The sequence below is a fragment of the Rhea pennata genome, chromosome 1 (genome assembly GCF_028389875.1).
Source record: "Rhea pennata isolate bPtePen1 chromosome 1, bPtePen1.pri, whole genome shotgun sequence".
NCBI classification, from domain to species: domain Eukaryota; kingdom Metazoa; phylum Chordata; class Aves; order Rheiformes; family Rheidae; genus Rhea; species Rhea pennata.
In genome coordinates, this window is record NC_084663.1 from 110,243,128 (window position 1) to 110,266,959 (window position 23,832).

The window sequence follows — 23,832 nt, forward strand, 5'->3', positions numbered from 1 at the left end:
AGGTGGTGTGGCCAGATTTGACTAGAAAACAATGTCGAATAAGATTTTTAGTTTTAAAAATCCAGAATATACTTTTCTTAAGCTTATACTACAAATCTTAACTTAAATAGCAGTATTATTGCACATACATAATTTTTAAAACAGTCTGAAGTGAGTAATAGTGTCATCTAAAAGAAGCACGTCTTCCAGCCAAACTAAAGTCACTTTCCTCCTTAGGCACAACATGGGTAATTAGTCAGGACTGAGAACAGGAAAACCCTACTCTCAACTGGAAATACAGAAATATTAGGGGAAAAAAAAGGACAGAGTAGGGGAAAAGGCCTTTAAGAAGGGAAGACATTAGGGTCTGTTATTACAGAAGTTCTGTTTAGGTAGTTTCCTGTTTATTTTCCAATTATGTACACTGCTTTCTGTCTTTATTCTTGAAAGTTATGCACAGTCTGAGCCTTACAGTTAAAACAAGAAAACAGGCGCGCTGAAGCTTTTGTTCTGTTTATTCTGTAACAACTGATCTCTTCTCAGCAGTTTCATGTGATATACCACAAAAATTAGCAAAGTGGATTATATTATATTGCATGCATCATAATCTTGTGGAAAATATACCAAAACCAGTTCAAAAGTTCTATTTTCAGTAAATGACTTTGGAAAAATTTAGAAAAGAATAGTGATCTTGTTATACAGATGTGTTTTCACTTACTTTAGACCACTGGTAATAAATCACTTCAGTCTATAGCTCCAAAAACATGGAATTAGAGAAAAATATTTTTTAACATCTTACTAACAGTGAGCAAACAAAAATCCCAACTGAAATTCAGGTAAATTTCAGCCTGAGATTAAGAATTCACGATGAACTTTATATATATATATATATATATATATGTATATATAATTATCTCCATTACTTACAGGTATAACTACTGCATTTTATTCTTTTATGTTTTTCCTTAGAACTCTTTCTTGAAAATGACATTGCACCCAAAATGCTGCAATAGAGGCCTGTCACGTGCTAGAGAGTTGCACAGGTATCATATATTGGGTTACTTCATTAGCTATCTCTGCATTTTCGAATACAGACAGTCAGTTAGTTTTCTGAATTTCAGAACTCTCCAGTGCTTACTACAATAGCACTTTGGGTCATGACAGTACTGTCGGAGTCAACTTACTGCTTCGATCTTGGTCAGTTCTGCACAACCCCTTCTTACTGCTCATTTCCATTGCTGCTTCTGCCCCTTGTCTTCATTTGAAACGCAGAAGAAACCTTATTTTTGGAATCGCACATACACTGGAAAATTGCCTTTTGTTTATTAGCCTTTCATTGTTGTTTTTTGTAAAGCTTTTGCTAATATCGGTTATGAGACATCGTGTTTAAAAAAAAAAAAAAAAAGGCACCATGTGGTAAAGTTCTTCTGTTTGATTGAGTTATTCCAAGTTTATATTTATGGTCATGTTTAAATGAGCTCCTTGTCTTTGTTTTACAATGCAGGTCTTGAGTTCAGCTGGGTCTGCTTTCCTCTTCAGAGGGATAAATAAATATATAGCGTAACATTTCCTCATAGTTTTTATTAATTCCTTACTCTTATGGTTCAGACTGAAAAAGAATTTCCTATGGTTTCTAGAAAAGATGTTGAGTCCACTAACTGGGCCCATAGCTGAGGCAGTCAAAAGTAGAAATTGATAATCATTCATTGGAATCCTTTTATTTGGTGATCAAGTTTAATTCACAGGAATCCCTTCTTTTAGGGTTTGGCAGCTATTTACATTGTCTAATATAAGAGGACAGTTCAGAAAAAGAGGAAATCTGAACTGGTCTCTGGAAGAGCCTGTGTCGGTCTTCATTGACATGCATGGAAGCCAGTTTCTTAGCTGTGGTGTGTTAGTACCAGAAGTCAAGCGACAGGAAAACCACTGCTGTGTCTTGAACTCTTGAAATGTAGGTTATTAAACTTGGTGAAAGTTAGAGGAGGGATCTCATAAGTGGTCTGAAGCAAACTTTAAAAATCCTACCTCGCTTTTTTCTCCAAGGTTTGAATTACTACTGTCCAGCGTTTGTATAGTCTGACAACTGCATCACCTTTTTTGCTTATGGACTATGCTACGTGACTGCTAACAGTGATCCTTCTACTATATTTCAAGCTGGGAAGAACAGGTCCTATGTCACACAGACCATATTGCCATATGATACTTGCTGGATGTCTGTACATTGCAAAATTCTTACTTATCTCCAGATACATGTTTTAGTCAGTTTTATTCTTGGAGAACAACTCTCAGATCATTGTAGCTTTTATCATGAGTTTAAAAAAATATCAATGTCATATTTAAAGGATGAAGATAATAAGCCTGCCAACTTTTATATTTTACACAGTTCAGTGCTCATCCTAAGATGGATGCCAAAGCTGCCACTTTTTTGTGAGAGTGTGTTTCAAAAAATAGCCTGAAAATAAGAAAGTTGAAAAGGAGTTCATACTTAAAGGCCATCTTTTGCTCTTCCCACACTACAGAAATTTAATTCATATTCTTCCTTACTCATTATGAAAACACATAGAACATCCTGCAAAACCTACTGTAATGCATTATTGTAAATGCCAGGCAGATAATATGTGATGAAATCTATTACATATCAGAGAGCAAGACTGAAGGTGAAAAACAGACATGGTCTGAAATGTCCTTGTGTAGTTGAAGAATAGCATTTCACAGCAAGTTGGCCTCATCAGAACCTACCAGCACAAGTACTTACAGTATCTTTAGACAGCATCTGTCTCTGGTCACAGGGATTCTGTGTTTCTTTAAAACAAGCTGTCATATTACTTGAAAAGAATAATATAGTGGCATTTCATTTCTGTGATACGAAAATTTATTTAAAGAAGCATTTTTTCTTTAGGTCAGTAGGTAGAAGGTGAAGCTAAACAAAACTCCCAACAGATGCAGATTGAAATAAATAATGTATTATGAACTATAGTTGCAAAATGATAAAGCAAACCATATAAATATATAAAAGGAGGAGGTAAACTGTGTTCTTGAAAAATTATTGAGCCATTGAGGGCTGGAAATATATGGCTTCAGCAGTATTTCCTTGATTTTTCCTCATAAGTCATTTTTTTGAGTTTGTTTAAGATACTAGATATCCTGGACCTACTGTATGGAATATATCTGGTAGAAAACCAATTTAGGAATTGCATTTTAGGAATCAGATTTTTACATTACAATGTCATGCTCTTCAAGATGTCTTTCCAAGTGTGTATTGCTCATACACAAAAGTACACTAAATGCATAATAGCTGGAACTTGATGACCTATAGCTGCACTAAACTAAGTTTTAATAAATCCTATAGCAATAATGAAAAATGATCTGTTCCTTCATTGCTAAACATGGTTCTGGGAATTTGGTATGTTGAGCAGTATTGGCTACACAAGCAACCATATGTTTTTAATTCAGCAGTCTTAATTACAGGAAATTTAATGATAATGAATAGTAACAAAGAACAAATAAAAAAAGACAAAAGAGAACTTAGTTTGCATCCAAAGGAAATAAATATTTTGGTAATAAATTGATGCCTTTACATTGGAAAATTCATTTGTACTTACAGCATATAGGCTAACTATTAACAATTGTCCATTATTTCTTTTTTGTTTTCCTTTTTATGGTTACAATTATTTATGTAATAATTGGAAAAACATTAAGAAAAAACACGATCCTAAATAGCAAGGCAGCTGGCTTTTAAGAATTTGGTTATAGGATATCAAATTCTGTCACTGCTGTAAAATCAATAAGAAACTTGGGAAAAAATTTGGCCCCTTTAAATGAGTTTTTTGTCATTGATTTCAGCAGAATCAGAATTTGTGGTACCGCGTGAGTGAGAGCCTGTATAGAGCCTGTTCCAAACAGAAGGTGCTGCCTACTGCCTTCATTTGCTTTGGTTGAGGCCTGAAGTTGCCTCTTGATGCCTGCCTGGTTGCCCATGTCAAAATGTTTAGATTTAAGTATTCTGAGTCCAGGTGTCTGTATTGTAGAGGAATCCAGCCTCTGCAGCTTTCACCTTACCTAGGAGATAAGCTGAACAAAGAGGAGATACTTAATACTTCTGTGTGTTTTTTGCTTAGTTTTCCATAACTGCTGGTAAGGCATTTTGGAGGAGTTGTTGCAGTTTTAACTTTAGCAAATAAGACTTCAGTCTCAGTTTTGTAAGTCCTTAAAGAATGAAAGAGCTAAGACACAAATGTTCAACATTTGGCACCAAATTAAATATTAGGGTGATAAAGGATGCTAAGCTTGGAAAGCTAGCCAGTTAAAATACCAAATGATCCAATTACAAATAAAAGACAAATTCATAATATTGTTGGGGGAACTGTTGAGGTCACCTGTTCATGATGATTCATTGGATGAACGAGTTTAAGGTCCAGCAGCAGCAGCAGCTTATATTAGACAGGTTTCATTTGAAATTATTTTTGATGTAGACTAATATCAATTAACCATACTGCTCCTTATAGCAAATGTTATAACTAAATTAAAAGCTTTACCTAACTCTATGGATGGATTCATTTAAGGCCTACATATCATTGCAATACATACAGATTTGTGACATTAATGAAAAGGAGAAATGCTTAGTGATGCAGCTTGTTTGGTAACCATTTGTTTGCGTTCAAAGTTGATCAGATTTCAAAAACAAATTTGCAAATGCCTGCAATTCCAGGAAGATTCTGATAGTCATATTCTTAGTTCTCCAGACCTTTTTAAAAAATATCTATTGAATTAATTTTGAAATTTGGTAACTAGAACTTTCTTTTAACTTCAGCATAATTATGCTTTCAGTTGAAGAAGTGTTTCGTCATATCCCTTCCTATAAAAAAAGTGCAGCAGCAGCAAAGAATGTGTTAGAAACTTAAAGGATTTCTTCACTTTTAACTCTCCTAATGCACTAACATTTTAAAACCTATTTTGTAATCCATGGCATTGTTTAAAAGCCAAACAGAAAGCTAAAGGGGTTGCTTTTCACCCCTGAAATACCTTAGGTTTTAAAGTAATCTGTGTTCAGTTTCCTTTGGAACTTTTTAAAAAAATCATAGTATGTTTCTGAAATTTCAATGCTTTAGGCATATGTTACTTGTTTGTCTGTGAGAAGATTAAGAAATCTAAGGCAGAATTTCCAAAAGTACTGACCTACCCAAGGGAGTAGGTCATAGTTTTCCTGTACTTCCGTTGCAATTTAGAGTGAGGATGCAGAGCACATTACTACAATGTAATGAGTTATTGTACCCGTTTATGTGATACCACTCTTCTACTTGATGAGAATTTGAGTTAACTTTGTCTACAGTGAAAGAGAGTACAGCTGACTTGAATTAGCTGGTACGTGTTTCGTCTGACAGAAGCATCATACAGAGCTTCTGAAGTACAGCTGGCACAGGGTAACGGTTTACCCCAAAGTAATGTGTTATGTCTGAGTCATAAGACCCTGAATATGTGGTCACATATAGGACAAGAGAAAGTCCACAAAGCCACTCTTTTATAAAAATGTGGTCCACCCTAAAAAAACATTTGAGACATCATATGATTAGCTATCATCATGTATTAATTTTTAAATGCTGAGGGTGCACACTGAATCTCAGCTAGTCATTACTGGTTTCTCCATACATTAATACTTATGAATGAAGGTCAGGATACTAACATAGTAAGGATTTCTACCATCTTTTCTTTTGGTTAGGACAGTCTATTATTATAACTGCTACTTATTTTGTTGTTCTTGGTATCTTGCCCTCAACTACATGCTACAAGTTAACTGCAACGTAGCATAATGGGAAGATATGTTTGTAACCTAACCAATTTTAGCCTAGTTTCTTATGCTTAAAGGATGTAAATATGTATAAATACCTGATAGGAAGCTGTAAAGAAGCCATATGGAGCCAGACTTAGTTGTGCCCGCTAACAGGACAAGAGGCAATGGGCACAAACTTAAACAGTGGAAATTCTACTTAAACGTAGGAAAACTTTTTTACTGGGAGGGTGATCAAACACTGAAACAGGCTGCACTGGCAGATGTAGAGTCTCCTTCTATGCAGATACCGAAAACCTGACTGGACACAGCCCTGAGCAGCCTGCTCTAGGTGACCTTACTCTGATCAAGGGATAGCACAGATGATCACTAGAGGTTCCTGACAGCCTTAACTGTTCTGTGTGATTTGGTCATATGGCTTTGGCCAATGTAACAACCTTTAATGCTTTAACTCTATAGATTATTTTAAAATTACATCTTACAGGACTGCAAAGTAACTAGATTCTAAAATTGTTCTTTGCACTACTGTGATGTAAAATATGTGTATATATATATATATATAAAATACATATTCAGAATAGAATTTAAAACAATTCTTAGACTAGAAGTTGAAAACTTTGTTACTAAGTTAAAGGGGTTTTTTTACAGTCATCGTGAAACAGAGGATTCTGAAGGGCACAACCATAGAATTTGGCAAAGCAGAATATTCACAATGTTTATACCGTGTTTAAAAACATGTCCTGGAGGCAGACATGAACTAGCTGGAAAATATGTAAATTAGAAGCTTTTAGAATACTGAGTTGCTCGAATCATTTGTAGCATTGCTGTATGTTGAATTTTCACTAATCTTTTTTTTTATTACTTCTACTAAAAGTGTGTGTTCTGGTTAAGTCTGCCTCAGTCTTGTAGTAGCATTACTTTCACCCAAAATCTGAAAACATTGTAATATGTCTTTACATGCATCGTGTTCATCTAACATCTTCACTGAGGTTTAGCATGCACTTACATGTGGTGATGTTGCTAATGAATTTATTTCTTGAACTGTGCTAGTACTCGCAGGCCGTACCCAGAGCCCCTTCTCTGTGCTAAGTGCTCTATAGCACGCAGCAGGAGACATTCCCTTCCTGAGGAGTCTCTTCTCAAGCACAAAACCAGGATGAACTACATGATAATCTCAGCATATATTACTTTTTTCCACCCTCCCCCAGCTGTTTAACAGCTATTTTGGGGGATATCTTTCTTTTTTAGTTGGGTATTTGCAGGGAAACAGGTCTTGGGGAAAAAAAAAGGAAGCTGAAGAGAGGACAACAAATAAATTAAGGATATCGTGGTACATCAATAATTAGAGCATAAGAATGAGCAGGTGGAGAAGTGTGGCTGAAGTCTAAAATTTGTACCAAAAAAAACTATTAAAAAGGGAGATTAATAGTTAAAATATACTTGTGGTTGTTACTGCAAAAAAGTGTAGCTTTTTTTTTTTTTTTTTTTTTTTTTTTTTTTCCCCTAATTGACAGATGTTGTATGCCAATGGTTGTGTGAGGAGATCTGGCTGCTGAAATGGTGCTCCGTTGGCTGCATCATTACCTAATTTCCTCTTTAGTAAACAAAGGAAAACAAATTAACAAGCAATGCTTTCATCTTTAAAGTAGTATTGCATTCTTAATACTTCTTTGTTTACCTTTGGAAAAAAAATACATATTTTCTTCTGAACGGTTAGTTTAAAACAGTAAAATGGAACTTCTAAGTAACGTGCATGGGCACATTTTAATATATTCACGAGTGATCTGAATACAGTGCAGAAATCACATATGCTGCTCTGCTGCAACTTTCAAGGTTCAATCCATCATTCTGGAACCCAGGGGGCCTAGATTTGACATCCTGCCTAGAAACCTTATTTCAGATTGGTTGGAATTGTGCCATCTTATGTTCAGGTTAAAAGAGCAGCTGTAATTTGTCTGGGTAGCACTTTTAACTATGCACAGCAAATCATAAAACCCATTTTCAGTAATAAACTTGAAGCTAAAATAGGCCCATTGCTTCATTTCCTGATCTATACAAGATTTTCATCATTTTGGTGCAATTTCACTTGAAGTTTGATCTTATAATGATATAGATTTCTGTAACAATCTTTCTCAGATTAGCAGTTTTATTTAGCATATATATAGCATGTAGGAGATTTCTTTTTGGCATTTAGAGGAAGTCTTTTTTCTGTTGTTCTTTGAAACTGAAAGTATGAGAATAATTTCATAGTAGAAGTTAAGCTTATATATGATTGCCCCAGTAAATAAAACTTGATTGTAGTCTTTTTCAGTTGTAAATACCAGATGTGAAAATACTCTTATCGTAATGTATACAGTGTTTATGGGTTTTTTTACTTTATCTCTTCTAGTATGGCTTTATTACAAGGGAGTTGCAAAGGCAAATATGTCCAGCAACCAGCTAAAGAAGTTTTAAGAAAAAAAAAATATATATATATACTCCCACACATGCTCTCTCTCTCTCTTTCTATATATATATATGTATATGTATATATATGTATATATACACACACACACGATTTTTTTTTATGGTTTTGTATTATAATGATTTTAGATGGCAGCCTTTTGTGCCCATTCTTGTTTGTACATGTGCTCTTGCCTGGATGGCGGGGTCCAACTTCTTAGGAGGGTAAGTTTCCTTTTACTGTCCAGACTAACTTAGCAGCCCTGGGGAGCTCCTAGAAAAGGCTTTCCTCAAGGGGATGTGCCAGTCAGCCTGACTGTGGGGAGCCCGACCAAGGCAGCCACGTTTACCCAGTCACAAGGGTGTAGGCTGTGTTTCAGCTCCTTTTTGATGTTGCACGAAGAGGGTTTCAGCATCAGCTTTCTTCTGATACAAGTCTTCAGAACCTTTGTGAGAAATTGGGCTCACACACTGTAAGAAATAACAAAATGTGCTAAAATGTCATTATAGTTCTGGAGACAGCCAGTGGCTTGGCTGCCAAGGGGGCTTGACCAGCTAGCCCCCCCTTAGTCCTTTATGCATTGACTTCAGTAGCCTTTTGCCCGGTGCCATATTTCTGGTTGTCTGCATTCATGGAGAATTTTAAGAGTCTCGTTTTTTGAATCACAGTCTTGCCTTTCAGCACACACAGCACAGCACAGCCTTGCCTTTCAGTCAAAACCTCATGATACATCTTGTGCCCGTGTAGGCTCTGTGTATCACCACTGTAGCTAACTCAAGGGACAGGTCTTTTTCTTACGCTTTCCTCAATGCCATGAGGCTTTTTGACATTGTCAGCAACACAGCTTGTCTGTGTTACTTTATTGTACTAGCTGAGCCTACCTTACTGAGAATAAATTCTTTCAAAATATTTAATGTTTCCTTTGAATAATTTAGCCCTTTGAAAATGCCACTGAATTAAGAATTTATGGTAATACGGTCTGCTTATATTAGACGTACACTCTGCTGGGGTAGCTTAGCTAAGGAAAATGAAATGTGTTTCTATATATTCCATCTTCCAGTACCATAGTTGAGTCAGAACATGCTGCAGTATAGCATTGTGCATCTTGGTGGCCACACAAGCGCCCTGTATTCACTGGAGATTTAGATGTACGACAGCTGCATATAAATATGCATAGTTGGAGAGATTCATAATTGTGCCTCGTTCTAGGGCTGATTGGCCGTAGTGCTGCCACTGCAAATCAATGAGCGGTTTCCCCATCTATCAGCTGCTTGCTTGCTTGAAGGCAGACAAAATGGTTAAAATACCAGCAGCCCACAGAGGGCTCCTGAGTGAGTGAGACTTGTTTGCTACAGCACTCAAAACATTTCCCTGAATCTACAGTAGCTCTCAGTAGATGAATTTAGCACTCAGCAGATTAATTTAGCTCCCAGTGTGCTGGATTTAGAAAGAAAAACTAATATAGATGAATACATTCTGTTCAGCCAGCATATTTTGTTTTGCAACAATACACATGTCTTATTTGAACTGCAATCTGGTTGGAAAGCATTTTGCAAATGGTGCATTGGTCATAAAAATGAGTCATACTTGCTCATTTTTTAAAAAGCTTTCCTCTAGTGCAGATTAAGGAAAAAGTGTTGAGCAATTCATTGGAAAAAGTATTGGAATTTTAGCCATTTCTGATGAGCTTTGGACATCTTTTTAATGTAAGTTTTACATTGTGTGGCAAAAAATTAGCAGCTGCTTTTCACTTTGCTACCTGTGTAACCTATTAGATGTTTTGTACCATCTTGTTCATAGTTACTCCACTCATTAGCCTCTTTGGCAGGGTTACCTTAGCAGAATTTTCAGGTTTGAAGTTGAAGGAATGTCCAATGGAAGTTAGGAAGAGCTCTTCATGAGGATACAAAAGTCTTGTATGGCTTTCCTGCAAGCTTTAGCTATTCCACTTCACCTGGAAAATGTTACAGGGAAAGCGGACTAGCTTGCTTATGTGTAGTAACAGAGTGACTAGCTTGTGTATGCTAACAGAGTAATGCTTATTGTTTCGGAAGCCAGGAAACTGTATGCAGATAAGGAATAAAAATCTAGGAGCTGAGCAGAACATTTTGACTGGTTTTATTTAAACATAAAGCAGTCAAGGAAATGAAAAGAAAAATGCTGTAAAATGACGAGCTGGCTTTCTAACCTAGCATCCTCAGTAATGAGTCTCTCTCATATGAAAGACTAACTCGCAACATATCTTTCAGGGCACTTCTTGATAAAGTATTTCCACTACCAGCAACAGTGATTGTTATAAAACATTCTTTCTGTCTCTCGGCAAATTTCTTTTGGAGCATTAAAGAATAGGTTGAAGAGCAAATAGCTCCTTCAGTTGAGTCGGTGCCGTACAGTGCAGATTTAATTTACTCAGGAAGAGCTCAGCTGCTACAATGATGGGTGCTTTATTGTAGTGATTCCCAATCCTATTTAATCAAAGGACTACCTAACCTTTTGGAGGACACAAACACCAAAGACCTTCCTCTTCAGTGCTGCTGTAGTGTTTTTCATTTGCCAACAGATAAAAACGAAGCTAAACTTTGGATGCTCCTTTATGAACTTTGTTTTTCTCACTTGTTTATATACTGTCTTGCATGTACAGGGATGTATGTATGTTGTTTTCTTACCTCAGTTTTAAAATCTTACAATATTTTTCCAGATTATTTTGTAATACAGACTACTATTAGCTTCTAGTCAGTAGACTGGGGATCACTGCAATGAAGAGAACAGAGGCTGGAGGCCTGCTTTGTATATTTGCTATGAATACTAGGTGTCAGACTTCAAAGCAGTCCATGTGCAGTTATCCCCTGGCTGCTTAAGTATATGCTGCTTTCAGTAGGAGAATCTGAAGTGGAAACCTCTCAGGCCCTTTCTGGGATTTCATAGGTTCTCCTATATGAAGGATGAGACAGAGCTGAGCTCCCTGAGGGGGACACTGCAGGAAAGTAGTAATGACTCACTACCTTTTCTGGCTCCTCTTTTCCAAGAGGAATGGGAATTCCTTATGAGTGGATCCTCCCAGGGGAAGAAGAGCGCTAACCACCACTTTCCCTTATTGACTCAGTTAGGCTGGCCAGGCAATGAGGCAATGAAGCCAGGGTTGTGTTTAGTCACAACCATGAGCCTGCATGCTCAGAAGTGTAGTAGTATTGGTGCATATAATATCTATGAGTATAAATTATATATGTTAGGGCCCTGAGTGCATCCCCTTTCCGTCTGAGCTCTTCAACCCTCAGGGGCTGCCTCTCCACCTGGGTCCAGGACCTGTGGTGGTTGAAACATTGAGTATCCTAGAGCTTTAGCCAGCACCAGCATGGTGGGTAATGGGATTTTTTGGTACTTAAGCTTTTCCTTTGGTCATCTGAGCTTCTGGCCCTGCAGGAAGTAACACCATCTTAGGGTTTTCCTCGCTGACACCTCAGCATCTTGTTACCGCTGCTCAGAATCCTTACCTTGCCAAAGTATGCCTCATTCATCGCCTCCTTTCTTCAAGGTTTCAGTGCATTCTCAGCAAAAACTATGGAGGAAATTAAAGGCTTTTTTTTCCAGCCTAGCTTCAGATGTCACAAATATGGAGGCCAGGTTCTGAAAATCCAGTTCTAAAAATTTCAATGTTTATTGTTTCCTGTGCTTCCTGCCAAGATCTTCTCCCTGCTGTGGCAAGATACTGCCATCTGTAACATATATTAAGCTAAGTGTCAGCATGTTGGTACTTGCAAATGCCGTAAGCTCCTTCATGGCCTTGTTATGGTTTAAGATCTTGCCAAACTTCACAGGATGCAGGGGCTTGTTTTGAATGTCTCTCTCTTTCTTTTTTTTTTAATTCAATTCAGTCTGACTCAGTTTGAGACACATCCAGGACACATCTACAAGTTGAAGTAACTTCATTAGACATACACTTGCACATAACCTGGCATTGTGGCTCTACTATGGTCTGTGGAAGCAAGGCACAATATATATTGGTAAAATTAACTTGCCTATAATATTGTAGCAGTGTGAAATGTCTTCATTTGTGTAGCATTAGTACTCCTGTAAATTCTCATATAAGATTTTTGCTGTTGTCAGATTTCCAGAAGCTAATTGATCTCAAAACTTGCTTTTACTTAATAATGTTGTATTTAGAGACATGTGCAAACATAGTTTCATTATCATATTCAATGAATTAGGAAAACAGTTTATAATTTCTTTCCATTCCTGTGACTTAATTCTAAACAGCTGTTTTCAGAATTCACATTCATACCTTCTTAGTAAGCAAAAAATGGAAGTAGATAACAGAGGTTAGATTTCCACTTGTGCAAAAACTGTATCTTGTGCTCAGGACAGGTCCAAAACCTATTATAGGTACAGTGCAAGTTGTTTAAATGGTCTTCCCATCCTGAGGTATTCTTTCAATCTTCCCTTGAAACACATAGAGAAAAGAAGATGAACCATAGACTCAGGACATTTACTATGATCAATTCATGCAGTGTGGAAAGTATATCAATTTGAAGTCAATAACCTGCTTAATAAAACTGCTGCTATCTAGAGAGGATATTTTATGAATGTGTTTTGGAGTTCACAGAAATAGGCAGCTGCAGATTGTATTGCTTTAGTCCTGGAAAACAATAATTTTGTTTAATGAGGCTTGAAAACATTTCATATCTCAGAGTTCCACCTCTTACTGGAAATCTTTTCTTTTTCTTTTTTTCTTTTTTTCTTTCTTTCTTTCTTTTTTTTCTTTTTTTTTTTTTTTTTTTTTTTTACAATTTTTGTCTGCATTAGGCGATTAGGCGCATCCTTCTTCATCATCTTTCCCTCTTCTTGCCCTGGTCTCCCACTTCATCACACCTGAGTATTCTAATGCATAAAATACTTCGTAATAACTTTTGAGTATTTGTACTGATATAATCATAGTGGCTACCTGTGGCTAATACCCAACGTAGGTAATGTTTATTCATGATACAGTGGAGATGTCTCTGCAGAACAGGTGACAGAGTTTAGAATTGTTTGATATATGAGCTAGCACCTGATGTCAGTGCTTATTCAAAGCTAGACTGTTTGAGCAAAAATTAAAACCTAGTCTTTTGTAAAGTCTTTAGGTGGAGAAAGTAGATTTCAGGGTCCTGAATAGTCTAGAAGTTTTCTTTTTTTTCCTTCCATATCTGAGAAAAGCTGAGAAAGCAAAGCAAGTTGAGTAGTAGGTATGTTGGACTGTGTTGTCTTGAGGAGGATGCCTTTAAAGCACAGGAGAATAGTCTTTTTTTTTCTTAGAAAAGGAATTCTAATCTATAGTTTCTCTTGAGCCACTGATTTTATTTTAGCTGTGCATGTTGGCTATTATCTAGAATTGTCAGCGGTAGAGAAAGTTAAGCAGTTGAGACTGAGCGCCACAACCTTGGTGTAACCCAGTTGAGCTGTTGATTCAAATAAGAAGCAAGGCAGAGTGGTGCAGTGCATGCTATTGTGTGGGCTGTGTGCTGTAACAGGGTTGAATGATTGCATCAGCTGCTGGTAGGAAGTACAAAGATAAAAGATTGGAAGGTCTGAGAGAATATAATGGCAGAAGATTTCTGAAGAGAAACAAACCTTTCTAGCTAATCTCAAGTACTTATACATCCTGGGTTCATTTTGTCCTAAGTCCACTGCAGGTTCTGTAATTCGTTTGGTAGCACTAATACAAAGAACTCTGCATAATTCAAAAGTGCATTGAGTTTTTATAAATGTTGTTTTAGAATACTCTTTGAAGGCACAGTAGACAGACCAACAGATCCTACATTTCCACATAAAATTCTGCATTCAGAAGGATGACTAGAGTGCAAATATTTTAATGAGTAAATGGAAAGACAAATGACAGAAAATGGATAATACTTTTCTATAGAAATATAAACCACACAGCTATAAGCAAAAAAAAAAAAAAAAGACATTCAGAATTAGAGCAACAAGATGGTACTAGAAATAGCGTAGATTTCCCAGTTACTTTGGAATTCTGCATAGAAACTACACACAACACATTCCTTTCTTCTCCCCCTTCTATTTTTTAACTGCATCTGATAATAGCTATTAGGGACATCCAAGCGTCATTGTATCAAAGACTAAAATTAGAAATGTTGTGCACAGCAAATACAACTGGCTAAACAGTTTCTGGCTGGGACTGCTTACAGGGAGGAAAAACCACCCCATTTCTCTGTCTTAAAGACAGGCAAAGGCTCGTCTATGCACAGATCACTCCAAGAACAACAGGGGAAAAACTACATGAGATTTGGTGAACCCTTAGCATTTAGGAAGCGTGAGGATGATCTATAGGTTAGCATTCTAGTCTGGGTTATCAGAAACCTAGCTTTGGTTCCTTAGATATCACAAATACTCCATAGTTAAGTAGTGTAAGTAGTTTTCCGATGCCTCAGTTCCCATCAGGCAAAGGTTGGGTTCTGTAAAAGGGCTGTTACAAGGATAGATACCTAATGCTTGTTGAGTGCTTGGACTGTTCTGTAATGTAGGTTGTCTAAGTATCTTGAAGCACTATTTCAGCTGGAAGTGTGTGTGTATGCTTTCTTCTTGCACCAAGGAGTTTCTTAATAACTTATATCACTTAGCTTAGAAGACAGAGGAAGCAACATCTCTAAGAGGACTGAAATATCAACCGTGTTCTGAATTGCACTTGTGCCAGAAACTAAAGATACTTCTTTGAGGAGGACAGATCTTTATGCTGTGGTTGGAGATGGCTTAAATAGAAAATGGTCAAAATACTTGGTCTGAGGAGATGACAAAAAATAAGAGAAAGCTACCTTGTCAAATACTCTGCTGAGAAAGGATGCAGTTACAGAGCAAGAAACACAAGCGAGCACTTTATAAAAGGGAATGTTACTAAAATTGAGGCTTTTCAAAGCAATCAAACATTCAGGGACAAGAGCAAAAAACTGAAAAAGAATAAGGAAAAAGGAGTATCAACAGAAGGATTTTTCCTTTTCTAGATTATATAGTTCCAGTTATAATAGAGTTTGAAAAGGAGAGGGAGACTATGTTAGAAAAGAGAAATGGGAGAGGGCGACAGTAGCTGCTACTGGAATAGAGATAATGGATTTCTTGCATTTGCCTAATGAAACACTAGCATTGTGGATGAAACTGTGCGGATAGGGAACAGATGACAGATGAATCAACAATCAAAAGATTTATAGTTTGCAGAACTGCAAAACATTTTGTATAATATGTCTTTGGTAAGGTTTCTGTATTAGAGTAGTTAGAAGAAGAATTACTGAAATACTTCTCTTTAGCTGAGAAATCTGTGTTACCAGAGAAAAGAGAAGTGGAGATAACATTTCTTCAAGGTTAAAGACAGAGGTCATGATGGTGCTGAAAATACCGCTAGCTTCAGTTGTCTCTCTGCCAGGCCCCAGGAGAGGACCTTGGGCTGGCTGCTTACAAAAAGCTGGGCTGGTAATAGGGCCAGTGAAACCAGGACAGTTTTCTTAGTTGTGATAGTGAAAAAGTGCATTGTAGGTAAGTATTTGACTGAGTAGGCAACAGGTTCCTCGTGTAAAAATAGTTACGGAAGGGAGATGTGACTTATGTGGAAAACTATGTAGGGACGAGATAGTCAACAGAAGGGAAAGCGAGTACTTTGGGAATGCTGGGAATACTGAAGCTATACCAATAAGGATGAACTGGAAAAGGAATTTATCCGGGAAAAGATGCCACAATCTTAAGGTAGAGAATAATCTTCAGGAACAAGCATAAGCAGAGTAAGTTTCAGACTGTATTTAGAGAACGAGATATTCATAGGGGACTGTCCTGGGGATTAGAGTTTTAGTTTGTTTTGTGCTTTCACTTTCTTTACTTTGCTAGGGCCCTGTCGATTCGTAGGAAAACCAAGAACAAAGCAGCACGTCATTTCATCTCACCTCCTCGATAGCATTATATTTGGATAGGTTTTTTAGTTGAGGTTTTTGTCTGGTTTGCTTTGGTTTGCTTGAGGGAGGAGCAACAAACAGAATATAATTTTATCCCGTTTACACAAATGAATAATTAAAAAAAAGAGCAATTTGATGATTAGCTGTCGGCTCTGTGTACCATTCCTGTAGAAGCCTTGTTTAACAAGAATTTAAGTAAATACAAATGAAGGATTGAAAGCATAAAACATCTGGAACATTTTAAAGATGCATTGAAATATAATGTGATTAATTTCTATTGTGCTAATTATACCTATTATGAATTAAAACAGATTCCACTTTGCAGCCATTGTTATGTAACTTGTGGCTTTACAGTTCTTTGAAATGCAGTTTTCTATTCATGTGGTATATTAAAAATGTTAGAAGACGAATTACAAAGCTAACTGAAATAGTGCCAGCAATCTTAAACAGTTATTTTACTACATAAATAAGCAGTGTAATGCTTACTGTGCTTTTATATATATATATATATATATATATACACATATATATATAAAATAAATGGTAATGTAGTGAGTCAGGATTGAGGGGATGGGTTTTTTCCAGTTATATGATTTAATGGAATTGCTCTTCATCTATAGCACTGTCCCTCAGATCAGTCTGCGAACTATTACCCCCGTTTGATATTTTGTACTCAAAAGCACCGTCTGCTCTATGCTGCATGGATTGCAAGTGTAGCATAGCACTAAGTCTGAATACGCTGAGATACAAAGATAGCTCATGCGAGGAGTGAGTTGCAGGGCTTTTTTTAAACGACAGCATTCACAATCACTTAGCAATATGGAAGGTTAAAGCAAGGCAGAAATCCACTGCCGCATGCGGAGGGGAAATAGGGGAGCTGCCGGGGCCCCTTCCCGCTGGTCACGGGGCTGCAGAGCTGCTCTAGGGGCCCCGCGGACTCGCTGTGGCAGGCAGTGAGCCGCAGGGGACGGCAGCTGAGAGGAGGGCAGTGTCTGCGTGGGTTGTGGACGTGCCTTCTGATCCTCCTCCCGACGCGCCAAGCTCTTCCTGCTCTCCTTTTCCACTATAACGGGCTTGCAGTGCAATCTCGCCCATAGCAGTTATATAAAAACTAATCCTCTTTTGAGTACTTTAGGAGAAAAAAAACCCCAACTTTTATTTAAAAGATTATGCCTTTTTCTTTTTAGCAGTAAGTGAAACTACTAGCTAACACAAAGCAAATAGTTATTTAAGTTTTGTTTTGATAAATCAGGCATTGCTTAGTACTGTTGTAAGAAAGATTTCACCTGATTACATTTAAAAGAATCAACTCCACCCATAGATGGGGAACCCAGACAAAACTCTGTGCAGTATTTGATTCTAATTTCACCCCTAATTTGACAACTCACATGAGCGTGAAGCCCTACAGAGTGGAACAGATTTCACTGGGAAAAAAAAATGTTTTTACTCCAAATCAGTCCATTTATAAGAAGCTTGAAGAAGTTCAATTCATTTAGTTGTGTCATTTTGTATATTTTCAGTTTCTGTGACAGAACTATCCACAAAATTTCCCCACCGAAATCAAGAAAATCTCTCTAAATAGGGTGTGTATGTGCATACAAATGTATATAACTGAGAAGGAGGTTCTAATTGTACTTATGTCATTACTCCAAATGCAGAAAAGACCACGAGCATCTTTCTTCCCAACAAAAATCTCCAGTTCTGTTTTGGTGGTATAGGAGAAACTGGAAGATTTTTTCTTTTTTCTTTTTGTTTTTTTTTCATCAGGTATTGCTTCTGTCTTCTTAGATTTACCCCTGGCCTGTTGGAAATATGCACTACAAAAAAAATGTATTTTTTAAACATGATGAAATATCAAGGAAGCCTAGCATTTTTAATAAGAATTGAGAAAATGCAGTTATCATTCACCATATCTAATATTAGTTATTAGTATTTTGCACTTGAAATCTATCATTTTGTTTTTGAAAAATGTATATACATATACTCTTACTTGAATTAGCACTTTCCAGATTGCTTTATACTGGAGCTTTCTATGCCACATGATGTGACTTTCATTTTGTTTTTGCAGCATAATAAGGGTAAAACTGGTCCTGTTTAGCAAATTCTGGTTCTCATGGGGAACTTCAACCCCGCTGGTATTTACTGGAAAGACAGCAGAGCTGGGCACTAACAGTCCAGGAGGTTCCTGCAGATCATTCATGGTAACTTTTTGACGCAGGTGGTAGAGGAGCCAACAAGGATAGGTGTGCTTCTGGACCTTGTAACAAAAAAAAAAAAGACTGGTTGGTGATGTGAAGTTTAGGGGCAGCCCTGGCTGCAGTAATCATGAGATGATAGAGTTTGAGATCTAGTGGAGGAAGCAGGGCCATAAGTAGGATCGCAACCCTGGACTTCAGGACAGCAAACTTTGGCCTCTTCAGGGACCTACTTGAAGAAATCTTATGGGTTAGGGCCGTAGAAGGAAGGGGAGTCTGAGAGAGATGGTTAATAATCAAACATCCCTTCCTCCAAGCTCAAGAGTGGTGCATCCCTATGAGTAAAAAGTCAAGCAAAAAGGGCAGGAGGTCTGCGTGGATGAGCAAGGAGCTCCTAGCAGAACTTGAACAGAAAAAGAAAGTACACAGAATATGGAAGAAAGAACAGACCACTTGGGAGGAGCATAGGAATGCTCTCAGAGTATGCAGGGATGCAGCGAGGAAGGCTAAGGCCCATTTGGGGTTAAATCTGGCAAGGGATGTCAAAGACAAGAAGGGCTTCCTCAAATACATCAGTAGCAAAAGGAAGAGTAGGGAAAATGTGGATCCAGTGCTGAATGAGGTGAGTGCCTGGATACAGAGAAGGCAGAGTTACTGAATGCTGCCTTTGCTTCTGTCTTTACTGTGAAGGCCAGCCCCCAGGAATCCCAGAGCTTGGAGACAAGGGAGAAAGTCTGGAGAAAGAGTGAGTTTCCCTCGGTCAAGGAGGTTTGGGTTAGAGATCTTTTAGGCAAACCCACAAATCCATGGGGCCATGATGGGTTGCACCCATGAGTGCTGAGGAAGCTGGCAGATGTTATTGCTAGGCTGCTCTCCATCATCTTTGAAAGGTCGTGGAGAATGAGAAGTACCTGGGGACTGGAAGAAAGCCAATGTCACTCCAGTCTTCAAAAAGGGCAAGAGGGAGGACACAGGTAACTACAAGCCAGTAAACCTTACCTCCATCCCTGGAAAGATGATGGAACGGCTCGTTCTGGATGGCATCTCCAAGCACGTGGAGGAAAAGAGGCGATCAGGAATAGTCAGCCTGGATTCACCAAGGGGAAATTGTGCTTAACAAACCCGATAGCCTTCTATGATGGACTGACTGGCTGGGCAGCTGAGGGGAGAGCAGTGGATGTTGTCTACTTTGACCTTGGCAAGGCTTTCGACACTGTCTCCCATAACATCCTCCTAGGCAAGCTCAGGAAATGCGGGTTAGATGAGTGGACAGTGAGGTGGTTTGAGAACTGGCTGAAAGGCAGAGCTCAGAGGGTTGTCATCAGTGGGGGCAGAGTCCAGTGGAGGCCTCTAGCTAGCGGTGTCTCCCAGGGGTCAGTCCAGTCTTGTTCAACTTACTCATCAGTGACCTGGATGAAGGGACAGAATACCTCCTCAGCAAGTTTTCTGACAATACCAGGCTGGGAGGAGTGGCTGATATATCAGAAGGCTGTGCTGCCATTCAGAGAGACTTGGACAGGCTGGAGAGCTGGGTAAAGAGGAACCTCATAAAGATCAACAAAGTGCAGGGTTCTACACTTAGGTAGGAATAACCCCATGCCCCAGTACAGGCTGGGGGCTGACCTGCTGGAAAGCAGCTCTGTGGAAAAAACTTGGGAGTCTTGATAGACAAGTTGACCATGATCCAGCAATGTGCCCTTGTGGCCAAGAAGGCCAATGGTCTCCTGGGGTGCATTAGGAAGAGTGTTTCCAGCAGGTCGAGGGAGGTGATCCTGCCCCTCTATTCAGCCCTGGTGAGGTCTCATCTGTAGTACTGCGTCCCCAGTACAAGAGAGGCGTGGAGATACTTCAAAGAGTCCAGTGTAGGGCTACAAAGATGATTAGGGGACTGAAGCATCTGCCCTATGAGGAAAGGCTGTGAGAGCTGGGCCTGTTTAAGAGAAGACTTAGAGAAGAGAAGACTGAGAGAGGATCTTATCAATGTATGCAAGTATCTTGAGGGAAGGTGTCAAGAGGATGGGGCCAGACTCTTTTCAGTGGTGCTGAGTGACAGGACAAGAGGCAATGGGCACAAACTGAAACACAGGAAGTTCCATCTGAATATGAAGAAAAACTTCTTTCCTGTGAGGGTGACAGAGCACTGGAACAAGTTGCCCAGTGAGGCTGTGAATTCTCTTTCTCTGGAGATACTCAAAACCCACCTGGACATGATCCTGTTAAATGTGCTTTAGCAGGGGGCTTGGACTGCGTGATCTCCAGAGGTCCCCTCCAGCTTTAACCATTCTGTGATTCTGTGAAATACATGCTGTTACTCAGTTTTGAAGGTAGATACGTGTCCTGCTAAATAATAATAGCTTCTGCATTTTTTTTTTTTTTTGCATCAGCCCCTACTATAAACAAACAGGATAACTGTCGTTTGTCCCTTGAGTGAAATGACATTTACATAGGACTTAAATGTTGGAGTGGCAATGGTCTGTCCTAAGCTCTCAGATGCTGTTAAAACAAGGGCCAGCTCTATAGCCACCTAAGTGGGGTCTTGCACCATCAGAGCTGTTCAGCCCCAGCCCTAGTCCAGTCATCGCAAGAACAAAGCATCTTATGCTTTATTCAGCCTTGTTCCTGTTTCATGGGGGGATTAATTAGAAGAGGCAGACGAAGGATATCAAACTATGTGTGCCTCAGTCTTGGCAGAGTCTCTCTGGACAGGTATGCTTCCTGGGAGTTTGTCCTCAGAAAAGCCAGTATCTCTGCTGTGTGTCACCGCATGCTCAGTATACCCCATGTCGTGGGGTTATTGCAGTCACCCTCAGAATCTCTGTTTTGCTCAATAGGTAGCTTTCTAAAAAAAACGGTAGGGTTGAAAATTGAGAAATAAACAGCTCCCCTGTTCCCCCTGTCCATCTAAAAAAGAGTGCTACATCTGAATCCAAGAATAGAAACCTGATTCTAAACCAGAGAGCTATGAATAACTGACACAGGTTTAAAAACAGTTGCACACTGAAAGACAGGAGTTTCCAAGTCTTAAAGTTCACTGGGCACATTCATCCTCACGTTTGTGAGCAGCCAAGTATTTTGTCTGGAGTAACAGCACTGTATGAAACCCACCATAGTTCCTCTACTTACAAAGGGGCATAAAAATTCTGTGCAATGAAATACATGCTGCCCTGAAATGCTTTGCAGCTTTCAGGACATTATCCAACAGTGTTTCCTTCCATCTCCCCAGCTCTTCCAGTGCTCCTTAGACAAACATAATGTGAGGGGTTATTTATCTGTTGACTTTAAATGGCTTGTTTGAGGATTTACTGTGCTATTTTTGATAGAAAGCCTTGAGTCTACAATAATAAAATAATACAGTTTTAAGTACTAAAACTTACTTTAATTACCCAGAGTTCATTTCCACTGGCACTCAGTTCTTACTTCTTTTCCTTTTTTTCACATAAATGTGTAAAATTGGAGGGAATAAGTTCAAGCTTTCAAATATTGTCTTCCTTAGAATGTACATTTCTGCATTATTTCAGCTGACCTGACTTTAACTTCTATAAGACTGTAGTCAGAAAAGCCGGTTTAATTATCTGCAAACAGCCAAGAGCTATACACGAGAACTGCAGTCTGCTGCTTTTAACTGTTGATACAGCTAAACCCAGCATTGATGATACTGTTGCAAAATAAAAGACCCCCCACCAGAAACCCAGTTAATGGTATCTTTGTCCATATTCTGTTGCTTTATTGGAACCTTAATACTTCAGATAGTAAAAATAAATAATGTAGAGCTGAAGTGAAAATCATATGTTGGAAGGAGTGATGAAACAAGCTTCCTTTTTCATCTTTCCCCAATGATTTTCAAGCAAACCCATCCCCAAGCAGCTTCCTAACTTTTGTAATTATATTGAATTCCTAGTTAATTGGTCTTTTCTCTTGCTATTGAATTCGTCCTTGGATAATGCCTGCTGCATAATGATTTGTATGCAGACAATACATGTTATTTTCAATAGCGGTTTAATGGGATGAACGGTATGACTCCATATAAAAGTTATTTAGCCGTTAACTCCCACTGAAATCAATACCTTTGCAAATCTGGTTATAAATGACTTATAATGAATATGCATAAAATAGGATTACTCTTAAATAAAGGATGAAAATAGAATAACACACTGTTCTTCACTGAAAAGTGACTGTAAAAATTGTATCTTTAAAGTTCCGTGATTATTGTCACAGCATATTGATGCTTTTCATGCCATGTATGTGCTCAGTTTGGAAATAGGAACTTGGTTGTTATGTCTGCAGACCTTGCAAGCTGGAAGGCAAACTTACTTCATTTCCTGCATGGACTTTATCACTGGTAATAAAGGCTTGTCTTCGCTAGTCATGATGCCTGTTCCTCCAGTGAGAGCAGGAATACCAGCTTTGTTTATGATTCACTAGAATGTATAGATCCAAATTACTTTCTGTTAGTGATACCGAGATAACTGGACTAAGAAGCAGTAACCTTTACTGTGGTTGCTGTTGTTATTCTGAAAGAGGCTGTGACAAAATACATAAAGGAAACAGACCTGCTGGTGCCCAAAAGTGCCATTTTTCCCAGAACAGACTTCAGGACTTTTGACAGGTACAGGAATGCTGGCACCATGCATCAGCGGCGGTGACTGTCCAACACCATTCTGAGTTCTGCCTGAGAAAAACCAGTTGCATCCAGTGTGCATTAACCCATTTAGTCTTACTAGTTACTCAATTAGACATTTACTAGTTTTCTTGCATATCATAATGTTACTGAAAGTCTGTTTTGAATGCACTTCGATCACTCTTCCAAACTGAAGCAGGAAGAGTGGATGGCAGCATAGGTTCTGGATATGTTCTCTGCTTTTTATGTTGAAACTCCTTCCAATTTTGTTCTATGTAAAGCCTCGGAAGATAGGATTGTGTATAGCAAATCTTAAAAAACAATGTGTCTGTTTAATTTATCATTTATCCTATCATCAGTTATATTTTCACAGTTCTTGTATTTGCCAAAACTCTGTTCATCTAGGTAGATTGTGTATCAGACTTCTGCTTGCTCTGTAAAGCTGTCAGCCATTTTAATAATTATGTGTTTATTTTACTTTGATTGATTAGATTTTAGTTAATTTCTATTGTTGAATTGCTTTGGGCAAATGGCTTGTTGCAAACTTTCCTGCTGTTAGATTTGAGGAGAAAAAACTGTTTCATGCACATTGACTTGTACAGCTGCGTGAGTCCATCAGTGCAAACCCAGTAGCAGGATTGTGGTTTGGACCTGGAACAGAGAAGATAAGTCTGATCATTAATCTTTCTGAAATGAGAGAGACGTTGCAAAATACCATATACAGTCAGGTGCTTAAGGAAATGGTGAGGATATGACCCTTTCAACCCAAGATTGCTTGACTTGAATCCCAGTTTTTAAATTAAGGTAAACTAGTCAGACTACATTAGAAGGATGCTAATGTAGCCAGGAGGAAACTGTATTTTATTGGCAGCATACATTCTAGGGTT

The 23,832-nt window shown here is 38.3% G+C and overlaps 1 long non-coding RNA gene across 20 annotated transcripts in view; it reads left to right on the forward strand.

Moving 5' to 3' along the window:
- The window catches only part of LOC134152437 (uncharacterized), a 377,211-nt gene that overhangs the window by 169,090 nt on the left and 184,289 nt on the right, over positions 1-23,832 (forward strand). For 2 of the 20 annotated variants that reach the window (XR_009961016.1, XR_009961012.1), the window contains exon 1: positions 15,749-15,964. The exons of the other annotated variants lie outside the window; for them this stretch is intronic. This is a non-coding gene — a long non-coding RNA (uncharacterized LOC134152437). Of the gene's footprint in view, positions 1-15,748; positions 15,965-23,832 lie in introns of those variants that run through there. 20 annotated transcript variants of the gene reach the window in all.